This window comes from Rhinolophus sinicus, linkage group LG03, assembly GCF_036562045.2.
Source record: "Rhinolophus sinicus isolate RSC01 linkage group LG03, ASM3656204v1, whole genome shotgun sequence".
NCBI classification, from domain to species: Eukaryota; Metazoa; Chordata; class Mammalia; order Chiroptera; family Rhinolophidae; genus Rhinolophus; species Rhinolophus sinicus.
Window position 1 is genome coordinate 15,141,774 of NC_133753.1, and position 22,862 is coordinate 15,164,635.

General features: G+C 34.2%; 1 long non-coding RNA gene across 1 annotated transcript in view; it reads right to left on the reverse strand.

The window, feature by feature from the left end:
- Window positions 1-22,309, reverse strand: part of LOC141570517 (uncharacterized) — a 712,144-nt gene extending 689,835 nt beyond the window's left edge. The window contains exon 1 of the long non-coding RNA XR_012494572.1: window positions 22,187-22,309. This is a non-coding gene — a long non-coding RNA (uncharacterized LOC141570517). The remainder of the gene's footprint in view (window positions 1-22,186) is intronic.
- Window positions 22,310-22,862: the final 553 nt, after the last annotated feature.

Here is a 22,862-nt window from a genome sequence, read left to right on the forward strand (position 1 = left end):
TGTTTTATGTGAGAAAAATATTAGCAAGAAAATTAGTGGTTTAAGGATATTTTTAATTGGTATGTTTAATATGCTTAAGAAAAAAGGTCAATGTTATACAACTAGGAGTCATAATTAAAGATGTGATAATTACAAGTTACTCATTTTCATTAAAGTAACTCCCCACATTTTTAGCTTTATAATGCCAATTTTGAATTACTGCTCATGTTATAATGTAACAAAAAAGCTTTTAGTATGTACATTACACAATCTATACATGTCGCTAAATCACATTGGTCTGCTCCCCCAGTCAATAAAAATGTGTTAGACATGACTTTGTACGTCTTCATTAAAAGTGCTGCAGTTATATGTTAACTAAGCTCCTAAACAACTATATTAATAATGGATGCACTTATCAATTTCCATTCTTTTCAGGTAATATTGAAATATGACCAATTACAGACTTATTTAACCAACATTATATGAAGCCTATCATTTAATTATCCCAAAAAATCTATGTAATTTGCTGACACTTTTCCAGCCAATAGAGGCCCTCATGGTGCAATCCCTTAAGAAAATGTAATAGTTAATAATATAAAAACTGTTTATAGTATTGTAAACTAAGACATAAAATCAGTGGTATTTTTAGACTTCATAAAATCTCCCTTAATTGATACTCAGATGTATTACAGCAACTTCACGTATCTCATATTATATTAATAGCTCTGAACAGACAGGCATGACCCCTATTGAATTTCTCCAAGTCTCCAGATTACGAGAGCCTTCCTAGAAATAAGAATACTGTCGTTTGTGACAATATGGATGGATCTTGAGATTATCATGCTAAACAAAATAAGTCAGACATTAAAAGGTGAGAAGCATACAATTTCACTCAAATGTGGGATATAAAACTGAAAGCACAAACAAACAAGACAAACAAACAAAGAAAAAACTCATAGATATAGACAACAGTATGGTGGTTACCAGAGGGTAAGGAGGGGGTGGGGTGGTACAAGAGGGTAAACAGGATCAAATATACGATGATGGACAGAGAACTGACTTTGGGTGGTGAACACACAACACAGTAAATAGATGATGTATTCCAGAAGTATACACTTGAAAACCTACATAATTTTACTAATTAATGTCACCCCAAAAAATTTAATAAAAATTTAAAAATACATAATTATAGAGGAGAAAACAGACCTGTAGAGATCATTTCATTCCTCATATCACTAAAGAGAAAACCCATACGCAGAGCCCAGAGCACCTAACTAGGTAATCTCAGAACTCTGGCTAGAAAGCTTAGGGATGTTGTCCTGTTCTCTATCCATGGTTACCCAAGAAAACAAAATAAAAATAAAAAGAAAGGACAAAGGAAAATCCTAGCATTAGGATCTTGATAATTATTTCTTACATGGCAGTGAGGTTTCTCAGCCTTCTGTCATGTGGCTCATAGGTTTATTATGCCCACTGCATATCTTAGTGCTCCAAATGAGGCCTTCAGGAATGATTACACATTAGAACAACTGATGAGAATGTAGAAGAAACAGACCAAAACTGTGGTCATATAGCAGTATTGCAAGGGAGAATGTCTGCTTGAGCATCCAAACAGAAATCAGCCCGCTGCAGAAAGCAGAGACCAGCACCCAGTCGAGCTCACCGAGCCAATTTCCTGGCAGGTTCCCACAGACCATCTGTCAATGGTCACTGTCACATGGAAACGTGTGTTTATCTGATTGCTGAGACAGCGCTGGGACTTGGCATGCTGCCTCTTGCAGATCTCCGAAGAGTTAGCCTCACTGAAACCTCTGGGTGAGTTTTCAATTGCAGATTTCATTTTCTCTGCTAGCCCTGACATTTCCAAGTATCTCTCACCATTGTGGCTGAAGACTCGTCATCATGACACACCCCAGAGATGCCGAGTGCCTAGCTAAGCAATGGATCATGTGGTGTCTATACACAGATTTTACAAAGTCTTGGGGGGTTTTCTAGATATGCAAGTGAATTAATGTCATTATAAAAGCTAGCTCAGTTTATTATTAAGACTTGATATCCAAACTAATAAATGCAGTTCCCTAATGCATATTGCTTGAGAAAGCAATAAGGAATGTGCTCCAATGGAAACAGAGGCCTTAACACTGCAATTGTGTGTCTGAAGTAGCTACATTTCCACTTTAACATCAAATTATTATAGGAATTGAAGAGATTTTTTTTTTCAATCATTAATTCAACAAACAAATGTTGATTTTGTGTGTGCTTTGTAAGAGGCTCTATGGAAAGTTCTGGGATACAACTTTCACCAGAATAAATGCGATTCCGTCTACAGTAATTTATAGATCAGTGAAGTAGTACAGACACCACTAGATTGGCTACCATGAGACCTGGATACTTTTGAATGTTGAACCAGTGAGTAGCATAGCACAGACCATTGCTGTTATATTCATGAAGATGCAATACCTCACATGGGGGTAAGAGGTGGGCTTCATTTCTCATCAGAAAAAAAATGAGAATTGGGTCTTATTTTAAATCTCAGTTCTCCTTCCTACTCCCTGTATAATCTTGGGCATATCAGAATCCTACCAAATATCATAAAGCACCTACATCAGTGCTAGGCATATAGTGTTTGCTAAATGTTAGCTATTAATGTTCTATAATGAAAGCAGTTGATATATCTCCAACAATTTAATTCAGCAAACATTTATTGAGACCTGACAATGTTTCCACTATATATAAGGCACACTTCTTTCTCTCCTCAACACAATTTAATTAAATATATTGTATTGTGATTAAAATAAATAGATATATGCAAGATATGTGAGAAACCAAGTTTATTTGATAGTAATAAATACATGATGAAGGATGTAAAGTTAAGCTAGTGTTCCTAGGTGGATGAATCACTTAATTTGAACTGATGGAATAATTTATGAGAAAACATTCTGATATGTATTCCACTTCACTCCCCAAATACACTCTCATACATACACCACACACACACACACACACACACACACCTGCACATATTACCTACACACACAGTTGTATTATATACATTAGATAACATACAAAATTTATATCTCAACTCCATCCCATTTTTTCCCATGCCATGCAGTGTGGATAAAGCGAAACATAGGGTTATGATCAGACTTGGGTTTGCTTTTTGATTTTTGTTTTACAGCCTCCTACATCCCAGCCCAAATTAATCTATTTGCTCACTTGTTCACTAGGAATAAGTAATTGTGAAAAATACTATTACAAATTTATGTGCATTTGCAAGACTGGATGGAATGAAGGTAATTTTCCAGAAGTACTGTTCGTCAGATGCAAATATTAGGCTTGTCTTGAGTCTCTCCTGTACCTTTGGAAAAATATGAAATCCATCTGAGCTTCTGTTTCCAAGAAGTAAAATGGAGATAAAATGTGATATCTTTATTGCTGCATTGTTTAGACATATTTTAGACTAATTCAACAATATTCAGTAAATATTCACAGGTACTATTCTAGATACTAGGATGGGAGCAGTGACCGGCACCCACAAAACTTCGGACCTCTTTGAGCTGACATTCAATGGTAATGTAAATACCGATCAACCTGGAATAATATTAGCTCCTATCTCCTTCAGCATTATTATTATCATTATTATTTCAAAGTAACTCTTGATGTTCTACAGCAAGATTTCACCTTTATGTAAATGTTGCGTAACTGGGGTTGAAAATAAAAACTATCCTTTGTAAGCAAAATACAGAAGGAAGGGACAAAAAGAATATGGAAGAAAACTATGACAAAAAGGATAAAAGCAAGACAACATTAAGTCAATTAATTGCAGTTGGCAATACATTTTCCCTCCTGGTAAATAGAAGATTGAAGAAAAAAGATTATTTACAAACAATTGTATTTTCTTTTGTGACATTTTTTTTTTTTTTTCTCCCTTGAAGCAAAACTGGAGAATGTGGGGAAAAGGGTATAAAGAGCAAGTGTGCTTAAAACTAGTCGTAAATGGTTATGGGCTAGATCAATTGTGACTCGACATTCCATAAGTTAATTGGCAGTATGCATCCAAGGACCCTCACACTAATTACACCAGTGCATGATAGGTTTATTTAAAATTTTTGTTAACCCTTTGTCAGTTTTCGTGTTTGTGAATTACATGGGCAGTGGCTGTTTAACAGATTTGCCTTGCAACTAAAAGATTGCCTTGCAATTTCTAGTCAACCTGTTTAACCGAAACAGGACGTCTATACATACACATTCTGGAAAATGATATCCACTTAAAAACAGCATGATGATGACACGTACAGAACCATAAAGCTCCAAAGTCATCAGGTAGAAGTATTATATCCACTCCCAGGGGAAGAAACCTGGAGATGCTTTTTATTAGTCTAGTACTCCCTATAACAGTACAGATCATTTCCCTGAAAGACTTGGCTCCTAAAAGGAAAAAATACCTCTTTACCAAATTTTTATAATTATAATCCTTATATACGTCATAAGATGTGACACTGAACTGAAAAAAATGCTATATAAGTACAAAATATTATTATATTCAAAGTGCTCTTTCTTTCTGCTTTTTTGTTTGTTTGTTTTTGGTTTTTGTTTTTGTTTTCCCTTGAAGCAAAACTGGAGAATGTGGGGAAAAGGGTATAAAGACCAAGAGTGCTTAAAACTAGTCGTAAATGGTTACGGGCTAGATCAATTGTGACTCGACATTCCATAAGTTAATTGGCAGTATGCATCCAAAGACCCTCATACTAATTACACCAGTGCATGATAGGTTTATTTAAAATTTTTGTTAACCCTTTGTCAGTTTTCATGTTTGTGGATTACATGGGCAATGGCTGTTTAACAGATTTGCCTTGCAACTAAAAGATTGCCTTGCAATTTCTAGTCAACCTGTTTAACCGAAACAGGACGTCTATACATACACATTCTGGAAAATGATATCCACTTAAAAACAGCATGATGATGACACGTACAGAACCATAAAGCTCCAAAGTCATCAGGTAAAAGTATTATATCCACTCCCAGGGGAAGAAACCTGGAGATGCTTTTTATTAGTCTAGTACTCCCTGTAACAGTACAGATCATTTCCCTGAAAGACTTGGCTCCTAAAAGGAAAAAATACCTTTTTTACCAAATTTTTATAATTATAATCCTTATATACGTCATAAGATGTGACACTGAACTGAAAAAAATGCTATATAAGTACAAAATATTATATTCAAAGTGCTCTTTCTTTCTGCTTTTTTGTTTGTTTGTTTTTTCTCCAAACAACTCTCAATGTGCACTGGTTCTAAAAATTAACTGGTTTAATTGTAGAATAAGTTTTGTTTGTATAATTTACTGATTTATGCCAATCATACAACTTTTAAATGATAAAATATAACAATAGTAGTACTAATAGGAATAATGATTTAGAAAGGACTGCTAAAATTTCTCATCCTACTATAGTACCCCTGAGATGGGATGGCACTGAGATGTAAATTCGGTCTGTTATCCAATGTTTACAGTATAACCATATGTGTGTATATAATGTATGCAGGTGCGTGTGTGTGTGTGAGATAGAGAGAAAATGTACTTGTGGAGTGAATTGAAGTATGTGTTACACTTCTTTTTCATGGATTATTCCAACTGTTAGATTTATAATGATTCATCCACCTAGGAAAGCAAGCATAAATTAACATCCTTCATAATAAATTCATTAATCCCTATCAAGTAATAGCAGGTAGATGATTTGCCTGATGCCAATGTAGCAAGGACGGCTGGGGACAAGTATTCAAATCCAGGGCACCATTTGAAAGTCCTGTCCCCTTGATACTCATTCTATGGTGTCTAAATATATGCCACTTTAATCATATAGGACATATTAATAAATAAGATACTTGATTGATGACATGTTATCATTCAGAGGAACAACCTATAGCATTTGACTGAATACTTTATTATTACTATTACTTGGAAATCGTTTATGGCATCTCACACAAAATAGGTGATAAGGTCAGCTGTCTTTATGAAAAGAATCAGTGTATCGTTGGGAAATTAATGTTTCTTCTAGCCCTTCTCACCACTAAACTAAGCTTAGTTGTGAATAAACACAAGTAGAAAATATGATAAGGAGAGAACTCTTTTGACATATCTTTCCCCTTAATTAGTCTGCCACCAAATATAAATGCCTCTTCTCCAAGCCTGAGTAGCAGTTAACCCACAGAAGCACAAAGTTCCTAATGCAAGATTTGACCTTGCCCACATTGCTTACAATTCTAATAGGTGATGACAATGTGCTGAGTCCTTTGATGATATGGATTGTTTACTTACAGTCCTTCCAACAACGGCTTAACAATGCTACACAGAGTTGCATAAATTGGTTTGCAGCCCTGTTGTCAAAAAAATAAAATACACTGTCCACAATGTCCTGGAAAACTGTTAACACATTGTTAGTAGTTTCCAAGAAAGGACATTGTTAAACATATTTCATATTAACATAGCCTAGCTCAGTGGCAATTTTCTCCTAGTAAAGAAATATGGGGTTCCTGAAAGGTTTAAGTAAATAATACAGAGTGCACTTAAAACACTCACAAGTCATGCATTGAACTTTCCCTCCTTGTATCTTAATAACCAAACAATACATTCTATACCTAATTACAGAGTATTTTTTTTTTTTACGTTGCCTTCCAGTGGGTTGCTGTTTTAGAAGTGTTATATTAAGAAACCCATAATGTAGAGAGATATAACATTTTCAAGTACATCTGGCTGGAAGTTTTTAAGCAAAGGTAAAGGGGGAATGTGATTACTCGACTCTACAGTGAGTTGTTAATCAGAGGAGGTTAATGAGATTCAATTAAGGATTACATGCTTATGAGAAATTTAGTAGTGCACTCTTAGGAAAAACAAGGGTTGTATAGATAAATAGTTATCAGACCTCAGGCACCACGGGATAAACTAACCAGCTACCAGAGTTAAGAAGACATTTTCTTGATGGTGTCATATTTTTCTAGTAGGTGCACACTGGTAAGTTTATGGTTTTCTCCTAAAACATCCATCATCAGACACAGTAGGAAGCAGGATGCTCAACTGGATGGACCATTGGCCAGTTCTGGTGTGTTAAACTCCTCTTTGGAATTCACAGAACTCTTCATATTAGAAAATCCAGCAGGATTTCCTCTGGGCTTGAAAGACTAAATCATCCCTTTGACCAAAGAAGACAGATTTATACTGCTGAAAAGCAATAGGTGCCCTGGAGTAGAGGAGAGAAACGCTACATGGTCTCAAACGTGTTTGTGTTGCGTTAGTTTGTTTCATATCACATTTATTTTAGGGCTGATTTGGATTTGTGGGGTCAAATGTGTCCAATTGACTATATGGCCCAACTTCTGAAACTTCAGAGAGAATATGTCCCTTCCAATATAACTACTACATGAGCCAAAACAATGATTTATTGTCTACTATCATCGGAGAATGTATAGTATTTGTTAGGAAAACAAGGCAATGAAAGAAAATTGAAATGTAGACATTAAGAGATCCACATTAAACGCTATTATTCTTCATCAAGGAGTCATGTATTTTCTGGTGATTGAGACTGAAAACTGAAAATAGGAACTTGCATTCTAATCCATTGCAGATATATTAACTATTACATAACTGATATGACCTCAAGAATAGTGTTAGAAAGAAAAAAAAGGCACAAAAGTAATGACTGGGTACATGAGAAAATGGGTATTTAAGAAGACAGGCAGTAAATATTGTTCCAATGAATTGTTTTACTATGAAATAAAGAATAAAACCTGAGTCTTCAAAGGATCTGAACAGTTACCATCCAAACTTCTCACTTGAAAATTGAACTACTTTGCAACATTCACTCATTTAACATTCACTCTGACTTATTCTGATTTTTCTACAAGTATTCCCTATTATTGAACAACACTTTTCTTTATGGAATTACCTATATGCACAAGTATCAGGTTTATTGTTTAATCTCTATTGTAATAAAACTATTATTTATATTAAGGCAAAATTTATTTCCCTGTGTCTCCCCGACATATACCGAGGGTGCTAAAATATGTATACAAGTGGACACTTTGATTAACGTTGCTCAAGCAGTAGTTTGCCATAATCAGAAGTGTCTGGACGCTGATGGTAACCACTTTGAGCTCCTCTTGTAATTGGAGAAGTCAAACGTGACTTGTATTCATCTTTTGTCAGCAGTATATATTGAGTATAACAATTTTATACCATTTTCCTTGCTTAAAGTATGTATACATTTTTTTGGCACCCTCTGTGTGTTTCTGTCCTTCAGGTACAATGGAACAGCTCTAATACTTTATGACATATATTCATTCATTTTGAGTGTTCATTATGTGCCAAGCATTGCTCAAGTTGCTGGGATTTTATATATATATATATATATATATATATATATATATATATATATATATATATATATATAATCACCAGAATGAGTAAGATAAGCCCTTTCCTCTGCTGCAGCTTTACAGTGTCCCTCCAGTACCTTTTATTGGCCAAGCCCAACATTCTGCCTGTAGGCAAGGGAGGAATGTTTACAGAGTCCAGCTATCATATCACAAAGCTGGGCAAACAAGGGTGGATTTGAAATGGAAAGGCAATAAATTGACAACTGGCACAAGTGGACAACAAGAGTAAGAAAAATCAATTCAGAAACCATTGCAGTAACACAGGAGAGAATCAGTTTAGTCCAAGGCCAGGACAGAGAAATTATATAAAAGGGGTGAATGGATGTAAAAGGTATCTGAGTGATAAATTATAGAAGACTGGTGAGACCCATGTAGACTGAAAAGAATATGAGCTTTGGAACTGGTAAAAAAAAACATTGCACTTGCATTTGAATCTCAGCTCCATCACTTGCTGTTTAAGTGTGAAAAAGCTATTAATTGTCTCTCAACCTCAGATTTTTCCCTATAAAAAGTGGCAAACAATAGTTTTACTCCCAATGTTAGGGTGTCTAGTACACAACCTAATATAAAATAGCTACTAAATAAATGATACCCATCATTGTTAAGTATTTTAATAGGAAACATTTAAACTTACTTCATTTTTGGTGAAGAACACCTATATCTTGTTTATGCACGGCAGTATATATCACCAGGCAAAAAAAAGCAAAACAAAAACAACAACAAAAAAAACATATTTTCTATACCCTTCTGCCATCTTGTACATACATACCATAACCATTAATCATAAAGGATCAAAATTATGAGGCAGAATCAATAAAAATAAAACATTAATTACTGCAGAAGTGTTGATTGGTACAAGCTTATTCTATTACAATCCACAAAATAGGAAGAATGCACAATAATTTTCTACTTAATATGAAAGCTAATTATAAAAATTATACTTCCTAGGTAAATGTTTTACTACTTGTCACAGATGTATGTTGTAATCAAAACACTCATTGTAATGGTATACTTCAGAGTATAACATTAATTCTATAATGCACAGACAACACTTTCTATAGAGAAATGGTTGGTATTTATATTTCAAGAGTCCTCATGGCTTTACAGTCTTTCCTTGATCAATGGAATCCAGTGAGCACCCCACTTTTTGAATGACCATATCTTGATATTTGAAGCTGAGGGGAAAGGTGAAAAATATCTGCAATATTGCATTATAGATCACCTGTTCAGGGAATTCCTTGAGGGTTCCATCAAAATAGTTCAATGCCCAAAAATATCTCAATAGAATTAGTGATCCCTTTCTGCCTTTGCCACAATTCACACTTTCTGGGCTCAGACATACACTTATTTCAAAGTAGATTAGTTACTATAATATAAAATCAACCAATTTTAAGCTCTCGTTTTCCTCCTTGACAAACCAGGTAATTCAGACTTTACCTTAACATATTTCTGAATCGTAGAATCAGTTTCTTCCTTTTTTTGTCTTCCATGGAAATTAGTTTACAACTGATATTACATATTTTGCCTTTCACTGCAATTAAAGGGCATCTATCTCTGAACAACAGATTATACAGTTTTAACACTTTTGTCCCTTTGTTTTTGTATATAGTTTAGGCACTGTATCTTGTAAGTGCAGGAGCAGAGTAAATGTGTGGTGAATTGAATTGATCTGAGACAAATCACTTTCCATAGCAATGTACATGGATCTTCAATAGAGAAGTGAGCTAGAAGAAAGCTAATTTAAACAAACCATTTTAAAAGGCCTTAACCCTGACCATAGCTACTCCTCTCCCCATGATGGTTAATTTGTGTGTTAACTTTACTGGGCCATGGGGTCTAGATGTTTATAACAGAAAAAAAAAAAAAAAGTAAATATCTTCCTGCCACCCCTTTGGAATTAACAATGCCAAGCAATAATTTGTTTGATTAACCAGGGTGGAACAAAACAGTTGCATTTTGGTCTCATTATACAAACAGTGACAAAATAAAACCTATGCAAATAAATAATCGCAGACATCACTGGTGAACAGGAAAACAACTTATACAATTTTACTGCAAATAGCTTCATAAAATAGTTTTAATGATCAAGAATAGTTATTCCAGCTTTATCTTGTGTTTTAACTTCATTATTTTCTGAAAAAATAATTATACTTATTGTATGAGAAATTGAGTTACAAAAATACAATTAAACTTCCCACATGTCTCAGGGAGTACATCCTTTATCTATCCTTCCACCATAAAATTAGAAAAGAAAGTTGATGACTTTAAACTGAGAGAAGCCCTATGGGTGACTAGAAACCTGCTGAGAAGGGACAGAGAAGACATTAGCTCTATTTGAAAGGGGGACAGTGTTTTCAATGAAGTGGAGTTTTGTCTCAGGATCATAGGAATCTGTAGACCCCAAAACTATACAATGACCTCACATTTCAGGGATACACAAGCCAAGCCAGGATATGTTGAAATAGAATCCAAGGAGACACCAACTCAGATTTACCAGTATTTGCTGTGCAAGATTATAACACATTTTAGAGGGACACTAGCTCAATATCGAAGTCACATACAACCATTAACTAAGGAAAAACAGACTTTCTGTGAAGCACTAAAAAACATCAATAGGTCTTTATTTTCTCTGGCCAAAACCACATGGTTTGTATAAGGATCAATGGAAAGAATAGAAGGGAAAGTGTCATGAAAAGATTGGAATTATTATAATCTTGAATTATTCCTCTGATCATTGTTGCTCTGGTCAGAGTTTTCTCTACTAGGGACCATAATGGAGCAGAATTCCATTACTGTCAAGTTTCTTGATCAATAAAGAATAACACACAAAGGTAATTCACATCTCGTCATAAAATGGAGCTCTTCCAGGCCCTCGACAGTGTTTATTTCACTATGAATGCAGACTTGGGCGTTTTGCAATGTCAGGATAACCAGTTAATTTCCCAGACATTTTCTTTTTTTCCATTTTAAACGTTCTAACACCATGAGTAAATTTTTACTCTTTGACCTATGTCCAACAATGAGAACATACTCAAATCTCCTCTCCACTCAATGCAAAATTGACTTGATTAATAAAATAATCATGAATATTAAGCTACATTAGAAATTGCTTTTTATAATTCAATGATCTTTATTTATTTATTCTTTTTCCTTTTGCTAAACAAATGCCAATCCCCCATGGAGGCTTTGATACAATCCCCAAGTTCTACGAGTGGCATGCACTGATGCATGTTTATTTATAGTATGTACTGGCAAAGCACAGAAGATGAGAGTGAGAAAAAGTACTTTCAGAATTAAGATAAAAAGGGCTCTTTCAAAGTTGATTATCCATCTCCTTTGTTCTTTGGAGTCATTTCCAGTCACTGCTTGGTGGGGTGATTAGAACTGATTATTTAAATAAGACTTCATCTTTAGAGGTTGCATTTAGGGCGAGATGAATATTGGATATCTTGGTAATGGAACTCTCCCTCAGGGTATTTGCGTTGTTGTCCTTCAGAGTGGGTTAAGTGCCATGATAAATACTCTGAGTACATATTGTCCACTATGTTATCAAAAGATGTGAACAACTTGACATGAAACAACGATAATTCACATTTGCCACCAACTAATGCAGTTTCAGCCCTTTCTCAAAGCCCAAGTTCATCAAATGCTGCTTTGGAGATTGTCTCAATAGATTCAAATTGTCCCTTTCTTCTTTTCCTCCTTGCACAGATTCTTTATTATCTGGGAAAGAATCACATGCAGGTATAAAAAGAGTAACTTATCAGAAATGAGAAACTGCTTTGTGAATCCAGAGGCTCAACTGTTCCCGTGTGTGCACAGCTTCTGAGACATTCTGGTTCTCAGGAAATGGGCAAATCTCTTTTCACAGCAATTTTCAGAGCCATTTGAGGGTGTCTGGGAGGCTAAAATCTGCTATGGGCATGCAAGGCAAGGTCATCTTGCAGAGAAGTAGAAATATGAGCTTTGAAAGGGAATAAAGAAGGACACAAAAGAAACCAGTTTGTGTTCCATTGTCATTTATCCCCTTCCTTAGGTTGGCAGATAATTTTCTTTCAATTACAGGAAAACAATATATTTCAACATTGTCAAGTATATTCATCAACATATTTATATGCAATCTGAGCCATTCACAATGATTTCCCTTTTCCCAGGCACTGGCAAATGTAGATACTAATCAACGTTATCCAGGGACTACAAATAGTTTCCTCAAAAGACTGTCTTCCCTTTTCAACAGATTGTCAATCTACCAAACAAGAATGTTTAATGTTCCAGAAATAGCACTTACTTGACTAATTGCAGATTAACACTTTCTAGGCATCAGATATTAGAAAGTTGCAATGCCTGCAGTATTTCCTTTTATTTAAAGGGAAAGCAGTAGAACAGCCCAGGGCCAGTTAAAGAAGTCACCTACTTTCATAACAGTACTTAGCAGGCACTTTTTCTTTCTTCATGCAAATCTAGGATTTTCAGTATTAAGCAAATATCTTGGGGAAAAATGGAGTGACTTGTAAAACTTTTTAAAAAACTAACAGAAGGAAATTTGAGCAGTAAAAGCATACACATACATATGTAGATATATAAAATAAAATAATTAAAAAATAATTATAAGAGTGATGGTTTATAAATATATAAAAGTATTAAGAATCTAGTGATTCACGAATAAAGAAAGAAATATCCCCTGGCTAGGGTACAGAGCATTTAATGGCTTCTGCTTTCTTTCTCAAACTAAATAACTTCTCTTCTCAGAAATCATTACACAGTTCTGAGAGTTTTCCCCCAAACCATGATACATCCATTGCTCCATTATTTAGGGACCTAGGTTATGTAATTTGAGATGCTCATCTCGCAGAGCTAAAGCTTCTGAGGATGGTTAATAGATTCTAATACTCTTAACACTTTTTGAAAGTATCTGCCCAGCAATAGTTTGCTCCAAATCTCCAACAGTAACAGGGAATCTTTTGTATAAAGGATAGAGCATGAGAGGTGGGAAAGCTTAATTTTCAACCCCTGAGAAATTTTTATGATTCAAGTTGAAGTCAAACTACAGTGAACTAAGAAAACCTGAGGAAAATATATAAATAATCAGAGATTTTATTTTTATGACACAGAATTACTTAGTGCTTAAAAACATAAGAGCTATGACTCCAATGCCTGGGTTTCAGATCATGGCTCCACCATTCACTAGCTGTGTGACCTCATGCACTTTATATATTAATACTTTTTGTCTCAGATTTATCTTCTATACCAATGGGTGAACACACAGTGCAATATGTACATGATGTATTATAAAAATGTGCACTTGAAACCTATATAATTTTACTAACCATTGTCACCCCTAGAAATTTAATAAATTAAAAAAAACGAGTACAATAATTTACAAGGGATTTAGTGATTAACACACTGTCACATATACATGCTAAAAATGGTAATTATACCAACAATAGTTAGTTTTATAATATTATTAATAGTTATTATTTAAGGTATTATGTGGGAATGGTCCACATGATCTCCTGATTCTGATCGTTTTTCTTGTTACCACCTCACTCTACATTTCAGACTTTGCCCTGAGAAGGTGCTTGCTACCTATGGAAGGTACTGTTTTTCAAATAACAGATAAACCTGAAGACTGATGATAAACTTAATTTATCCAGTTTTCTTCTGAATTTTCCTTCCTCCTGAACTTATGGCTCTGATTTCCCTATGAGACATGTTTAATTGTAAAAACAACTCCAAACCCTGTTGGGCAGCATGATCACAATTCAATAAATGAAAGATAAATTCAATGAGTCAAGTACTATTTTTTGAGTTCGTATTAGGTCACAGACTCTGTTCTAGGAGGTGAAGATATATCAATGACTAAAGATAAGAATTTTCTCTCCCTTATGTTCTTATATAGAATGATCACGCTTTTCATAGGGAACTTCTTTGTTAATTAATGTCAGTTATACTCTGAATATGAAGATTTTTGATTCATTTCTTATTATTTCCTCTCTGGTACTACACATGTTCACCTCAGTACCTCTCTAAGAATAACCTTTGCCACTAATTCTCCAAAGATGGAGTTAACAGACAGAAATAAGCATTTAGATCAATTTAAAAACTATTAAAAACAACAACAAAAACACACAAAAAACTATACAGAGTAAAAAATCACAACCATTATAATTTTTACCTAATCCAAGACCTAACTAAAAATGTGTACTTTCTATCATGTAAATACCAGAGTTTTGCAAAGGGTTAAATGTTGGGGAGAAAGAGTGAAGGTAAAGAATCAGAAGATATAAATCTTTCTCTCAAAAAACTTGGTAGAATTGTTTTGGGATTAACAATAGAAAAATACATTAATGCATTCAAATAAAGAGGTTACGTGAAATAATAAAATGAACACAAATATATGTCAAATATGTATCTGTTTATATAGTAACTGTGTAATAAAGTTCTTTCCATTTCCTATGAAATTTAATGTTTATAAAAATTAGGCCCTCTTCTAAATATCCTAAGTGTATAATATTAACTTAGTTTGATTAAATAATTAAGTCAAAAAGTTGCTGCGAGAATTAGAAACCAGAGAATGAGGTTTCTAAAATTCCCTCATAGTTAGCAGTAGTGGCCCTGGAACATGGCATGTTTGTAGATTGTAGGGGACAGCAGAAATGAACTGAGTCACAACTGCATTGTGGACATCCAGGGGGCAGTGAGACAATACTGGACACCAAAAATGATTAGCTACATGAGGAAGAAATTAAGGAAATGACCCAGGAAGGAAATAAAAAGATAACAGAGAAAATACTGCATTTCTTAAGAACATTTTAGCATCTTATTTGCAGCAGAAACCATCATCCATTAATTGTTTTGGTACCATTAGAATGCTAAGGTTGAAATTAAGTTATCAGATTTAATTAAAATAAATTTTTTTCAAAAATCAGTCCCTCACCTTTGCCCAGTATCATCAGTCAAGTAGAAAATGTGAGAAAGACAAATTTTTAACGAGAGAAATATAAAATATGTCCTACATCCTGCTCATCTACTCTCTTTTAAAAATTAGCAAAGTAGAAATCCAGTCACAGAATCTCTTGAACTAAATGAGTATAAATGCTGTAGTTACGTCTTATTGTTGTGTAGGGATAGGTAATTATTATTATGACAAGTTTACTTCATATTATCACTAATAATTTAAAAAGATACATTTTGTCAGGTTATTATATCTACAAAAAATAGTCTGTAAAGTGTTAAACTGATAGTAAGAACCATTATTTGTCCTCCAGTTCCAAGGTCAAATATGCTTGAATACTGTTCACATTATTTATTCTGTTCATTGTTCAGATTTTAGTTCAGCATTCTGAAGTAAAAGATTTCACAGAAATCCTGGAAAAGACACTAGTTTTCGATAAGTTGTACAATAAGTGTTTGAGCTAATCACATCTGTATTATTTAATGTAAACTGACTCTTACCTGGGTTAAAAAAAAGTCTCGGTTTCTTTATTAGTTGAACGACAATAAAAGGTACCCAAATCACAGAGGTACTGTGAAAATTAGTGAATAAAAAATACTTAGCAAAAAAAGTTCAACCAGTGTTAATTTTCATGATTCAATTTGAACCCAGTAAAAATCCAATACCGTGTGTGTGTGTGTGTGTGTGTGTGTGTGTGTACATGTGTAAACCAACAAGGTGATAATAGGAAAATTCAAAGTACCTGGAATAACCAAAATTATTTTGAAGAAGTGCAAAGGTAGAAAATTTGCAATCCCATGTATAATGATTTATTATAACATTATAATAATAAGACACTATGGTATTGCCTCAAGGATAGAAAAATAGACAATGGAAAACAACAGAGTCTAGAAACAGGCCCGCATACGTACAGGCCGCCTGATTTATGACAAAAACCTCACTACAATTCTGTTAGGGAAAGGATGATCTTCTCAATAAATGGTACAAAGAGGACAAAATAAATTGAATATACACTCCCTAACTCATACTGTACATTCAAAAATATTCAAGATAAATCGAAAATATAAATATGACAATTAAGAAACTAAAGCTTGTAGAGAAAAATGCATAGTATCTCCATGACATTGGGTAAATAGCTTGAAAAAATCACTAATCCTACAATTTAAAACCGTTAATAAACTGGATTTAAGTATTAAGAAAGCAAAATAACAATTCAAAGATTGGAAAATACATTTTCAGTATAGTAAGTTCTCACTTGATGTCTTCCATAGGTTCTTGGAAACTTCAACTTTAAGCAAAACAACAAATGACAAAGCCAATTTTACCATAGGTTAATTGATGTAACAGAGTTAAGTTCCTATGGCATAACTCTGGTTACGAAAACATCCCCTAACTTCTAAATAAAGACCTAAAACATTTCTAATATTAAACACTGAAAGAAATCTGAGCTACTCATACATTTAAGAAAGATGAATAAAAGTAAGAGAAATCTTTTCCAACTGACTTATTCCACTTCAGGGTCATGGGCGGTCAGAGCCTCTCCCCACAGCTCAGGGCAAAAGGTGAGACCCACTCTTCCATCACAGGATGAATTCACACCCACACCCACACTCATTCAGACTGGGACCATTTAGGCACCAATTCACCTAATACGGTTGTCTTTGGGATGTGCGAGGAAACCTGAATACCTGAAGAAAACCCATGCAGACACGGGGAGAACATGCAAACTCCACACAGACAGTGACCTCTCTGGATTTTTTTCTTCTCATCAATGTTATAATGAAACAACATTGTATATATATATATATATATGATTCACATCCAGTATGTATATACAACTTATGCTTTAAAAAGTCAAAAAATCTAAATAAAAATTTGGCAAAGACTTAAATGGGCTTGCAGAAAATAGAATATGCAAATGTCCAATCAACACAACATATTTATCCATCAGAAGAGTACAAATGGAAACTTCAGTCTGGTACCACAACACACCCACTGAGATGGCTAAAATTAAGTCTGATAATACCACATATTGGCAAAGATGTGAAACAACTAGAGCAACTAGGGTTCTATCTATTACATCATTGACTGGAGCGGGAATTGGTATGGCCGTATTGGAAAGCTATTTGGAATTAATTACTAAATTGAAACATATGCCTACTATTTGATTCACCCACCCCACTCTTAGGTACATACTCAAGTAAAAGGAGATAACTGCTCAAAATAACTGTTCAAGTAATAACTTTACACAGAACATGCAAACTAAATTTTCATAACAGACCCAAACTGAAAACACCAAATGTTCTTTGACAATAGAATATATATAATTCGTGATACAACAATGTATGTGATAATATAATTTAGTGGGTAGATAGAAAAACATTATGTAGAAATATTAGACATGAGGTATGAGCAACAACACTTACTGAGAAAAATTAAAACTACAATAGACTAAAAAATAATAAAATATCTGGCAATAAATTTAAACAGAAAAATGTATATGAAGAAAAATGTATAATGTCATTGGAAGACACAAAGGAACGCGTAAACACATGCTAAGAGAAACCATGGTATGCATAGAATTATTCAAGTAATATAATTTCCCTATTAAATCTTACATTAACAAATCCAATTGAAGATGTCAAAAAAATTTCTTTTTGTAAAATGACAAGCTTATTCTAAACCTCGTATAAATACGTGAGTAAATAATAAAGAAGAGATGGGAAAAATCTGGACTTAGAGAACACTGAGAGGAGAACTAGCTCTCACATTTATTAAAATATATTTGAAGATGAACTAATTGAAACACTCATCAAAATAAATAAAAGGAGAACTATGACAAATTACATCACTAGAAATCTTAGAAAATCAGGGATTAAAGTTTCTAAATAATTGCAGAAAAATAAAATTAGGTTTTCAGCTCAGAAAATATCAAGATCAGAAACTACATCACTTAGAAGCAATGCTTTCAAAATTCTGAGGGAAAATGATTTCTATTTTGTAATATTATATCCACTAATAAATAACAATCAAATGTGAGCATAGGTTTAAAACAATTCGGACAATGTCTCAAATATTTACTTTGATGTCAGAGGTAGCAATATATTTGTGCAAACTGCGCACTGCCCATATTTAGGCATCACCATTCACATAGACTGCAGGGTGTAGAGAATTTTTCAATTTCTACATCAAGGCAATTCTCTTTCCATTCATCCTTTCTAATGAAGTTACTGTAGGATAGGCTCAACACAAAATAAGGTAGTAACTCAAGAAAGAAATAAGACCTGCGATCTAGGAAACAGTACCTCCAACCTGTCAGAGAATAAAAGAAATTCCCAGCATTGTGATTAAGGAGTTCTAAGTCAAGGATATGAGTTGTACATTAGACCCAGAGAGGAACAAGTCAATATTGACAGGAAAATAACAGTCTTATTTTTTTTTTCTAACAAGGAGAGAAAGTTGAATTTTGTGATTCCCAGATGTGTTTTATCATTTTGTGACAAATTTTATAAGTACAGGGAATTTGGTAATAAATTATTAATAGGGACATTGAAGACTGAAAAAAATGAATAATGGAAGCAATTACAAACTTTAGAGAAAATAAAAAGATTACAAGAAAGAAAGTACACATCACATGGTTTTAGTTTAAAGAATATCTATGTCTGGTGGCTCAGGCTGTTTGAGCTCCATGCCCCTAATTCCAAAGGCTGCTGGTTCGATTCCCACATGGGCCAGTGGGCTCTCAACCACAAGGTTGCCAGTTCAATTTCTCGAGTCCCGCAAGAGATGGTGGGCTCCGCCCCCTGAAACTAAGATTGAACACTGCACCTTGAACTGAGCTGCCTCTGAGTGCCTGGATGGCTCAGTTGGTTGGAGGACGTCCTCTCAACCACAAGGTTGCCAGTTTGATTCCTCGAGTCCTGCAAGTGATGGTGGGCTGCGCCCCCTGCAACTAGCAACGGCAACTGAACCTGGAGCTGAGCTGCGCCCTCCACAACTAAGACTGAAAGGACAACAACTTGAAGCTGAATGGCACCCTCCACAACTAAGATTGAAAGGACAACAACTTGACTTGGAAAAAAGTCCTGGAAGTACACACTGTTCCCCAATAAAGTCCTGTTCCCCTTCCCCAATAAAATCTTTAAAAAAAAAGAAAAGAATATTTATGTCATAATCCTAATTTAATGCTGAATATTAACTAAACTCAAAGCAATATATTGGGGGAAAGGGGAAGCATGTGTGATTGAAGTTTTGATGTATATATAGGTGAATGCTAAAACCTCTTCACCCATGGTAAGAAATCAAAGAATAATATCTAAATTTGAAAAAATCAAAATGTATTATTTATAAGTATGCTATTTGAGAAAGTAAAAGCAAATAGAATAAAAGTAAATAGAAGAGCCAAAAGACTTACAAGTGATTGGCTTTGGAAGTAGAAATCAGTAGTCAATAGGAGTGAAAATGCATTTGTACATATATTACTCTGATGCAAATAAAATTTAAACTTAAAAAAATTGTAAAATGTGCATATCAGTATCTGATCTTTTCAAGTAGCAAGTTTAATCATTTTGTTGATATGATTCTTCCAATGTAAAAAAGTTTCAAATAAACATTTTGAACTTTTAAAATGTTTATTTGAAACTTTTTATTATGTTTTTACTGTGACATATTGACATAAAACATTATATTAGTTTCAAGTACACAACATAATGGTTTGCTATGTGTATGCATTGAGAAATGATCACCATATGTCTAGTTAACATCCATCACACACATACGTAGTTACAAATTATTTTTAAATGTCTAACTTTTTAAAAATCCATTTTAAATGAAGATTTTTAATTACAGGGTCGAATATTTTGGATGCAAACTACCATTTGAAACTATGCAAACAAGAGCTTAATTTGATTACAGTACAATTGGCACTAGAGTGGGACTAGTGTTCACCTCCATAGAAAGTGCCAACACTTTACTATCCTAAAAACACACTTTTAAAGTATTTTTTCTGTGAGACGAGATGTTCCTTACCCTGTCTGTCTCCATGTGTATTTCCGTCCGCATTAGTTACCCTTTACTGCCTAACAAACCCATCCTAAAAGAAATCCGCTGCCCGCGATTCATGGTCAGAAATTTAGTTTGACCTCAGCAGGAAAATTCTCCTGGTCTCTGATGGGGTCAGTGTCATCTTTCAGCTCACCTGGGACTCTGTGTGATGGTGTGGCTGATTATCCCCTGGGCCCCTTTTGCAGCACAGCCTCTTATCCTCCAGATAGCTAACTCAGGTTTTTCACTTGGTCATTTCAGGGTTTCAAGATGATTACAAGTGACATTGCAAAGTTTGTTGAGTTTTAGGATTAGAACTACCAGAACATCATTTTCATTTCTACCACATTCTTTTGACCAAAGCAGGGTACAAGTCCAGCCAAGATTCAAGGGCATAAAAATGGTCTACGTCTCTTAATTGGAGAAGTTGAAAGTATCTTGTGGTCATTTTGAGTCCACTGCATATCCCAGCATTGACTCTAATTTTAACCAGTTTGCAAGTGAATTTAAAGTGACCTCATCGTCATAATTTTTATTTGGAAGTCTGACACTAGTTACACTTATCTCTTCATATCTCATGACCCCTCCCCTCCCACACATATTCGCCCCTGCTGTAGGACATGGTATCCTTTCTAGTTGCTTATATATATGTTTTCTTCACAGTGTAGCAAGCTGAGTAGAACTCATGTGACATTCACTATCCTATCTTGTAAGTGATTTACCCAGCACAAGATACAAAAAAATAAAAAATAAAAAATGGGGTATATAAATTTTCAATAAATTTCCCTTAATACCATTAAAATACATGAAAATAGGGTAAGAGAAAAACATAGCAGCAATACAAGAAGATTGAGTTGGAAGTTTTCTAAATAAGATACATTAGGATATGTAAGTGATAAAAACCAGTGATTTAAAGATCAGTTAAGGAAAAAAGAAAACAATAAAATGTCAAGTGTTAGTTAATTGTAGAATAGAAAGTCAGTTTGGTGTTTCTAACTATTAAATGGGGAAAAAATACCCAGCAATTTTTTGGCTTTTAATTATTATAGTCATCATTTTTATTAGATTTTAGTTGTCTCAGCAGCAATTGGAAAACAGCTGGCTGTTGACAGAAAAAAAAAAAAAAAAAACTATAACATTCTAGAATTGTTATCAAGAAAGATACAAATCGCTGCATTTGTTTCCACTTTTGGGTAAAAATGTATTATTATTCTCATTAAGTAGCCCTGACCATGTTTGTAAGGGAAATTCAGGGTATTAAAAAGTAGATGAATCATAGACTGAGGTCCAAAGAATAAAATTAAAAGATATTAAAGAATAGCAAATTTAAACTGAAGGTTTTATTGAATCATGTGAGAGCAGGAAATGGAAATGAAAGGAGCCTTTTCCTCGGAGCTAAAATAGTGAATTATTTAGAGTAGTGCAAAGGGCTAGGACCAATGGAATGCAACCAGGAAAATGAGAATTTTGTCTATCAGAGAAATGTGGCTAACATCAGAGCTATAATGAAACTGCCTCTCAGGAGACCTGCTTTGTCTAACTTAGAACATTTCAATCTTAGAAGCCGAAACCTCATATGACCATAGAGAATCCCTGCCTCCCTTACCTATGCATCACCATGGCAGAATGAATTATGTTTTCACGCCATAAAGACACTTATATTTAATGATTTATATGCCTGTCACAAATGAACTATCCCAATAACCCACATAATAACAACACCTATAGCCATTACCAACAGTAATTAAGACCAGTCCTACCAAAATTAGACCTTCAGACTTACCACTGTGAGCATGTGGAAACTCTCTCCTAAGGTAATCGCAATGCTGTAAATCTTCTTGTATAAACAATTTCAGTCTTCCAAAAGGTCTCTCTATCTACAAAACGGGATGTAAACTTCATACCTATAGAAAAAAGCAAACACGCAAATAAAATCACACTGTGATAAATACCTTTGTGACCTTTATAAAGTTGTATAAGTTCCTCTTGAAAAAAAGAAAGAAAACACAGGTCCTCAGTTTCTCATTGGAAATCCCAGGTGCCAGATTTGTTTAGGAATTCAGAATTTTGGAGAGTTCATCTTAAATCTTTCCAATGGGTCAGTAATGAAAACACTAACATTTCTGCAGTGAAACATGGGCCTGTTCATACTAAGTGGGAATGACCTCAGGTGTTACAACAAGATTGAGTCACATGAACTCAGGTTTTGTTGTTAAGGAGATTATGAAAAAAATTCCAGTGTTCCCAGTTTTGGAACTTGAGAACTACAGATAGGAGGTTGTGGACTCACACCTTCTATGTTTAATATTTAAACAAATCTGAATACCAAGGGAAAATATATGACCAAATGCTTCCGGATGTCATGCTTGTAATTGTATTTGCATACACAACTTAACAAAATATCTTTTATTTTGCACTTGTGCCAAAAATATTTTAACAAAGAAAACAGATGATGAATA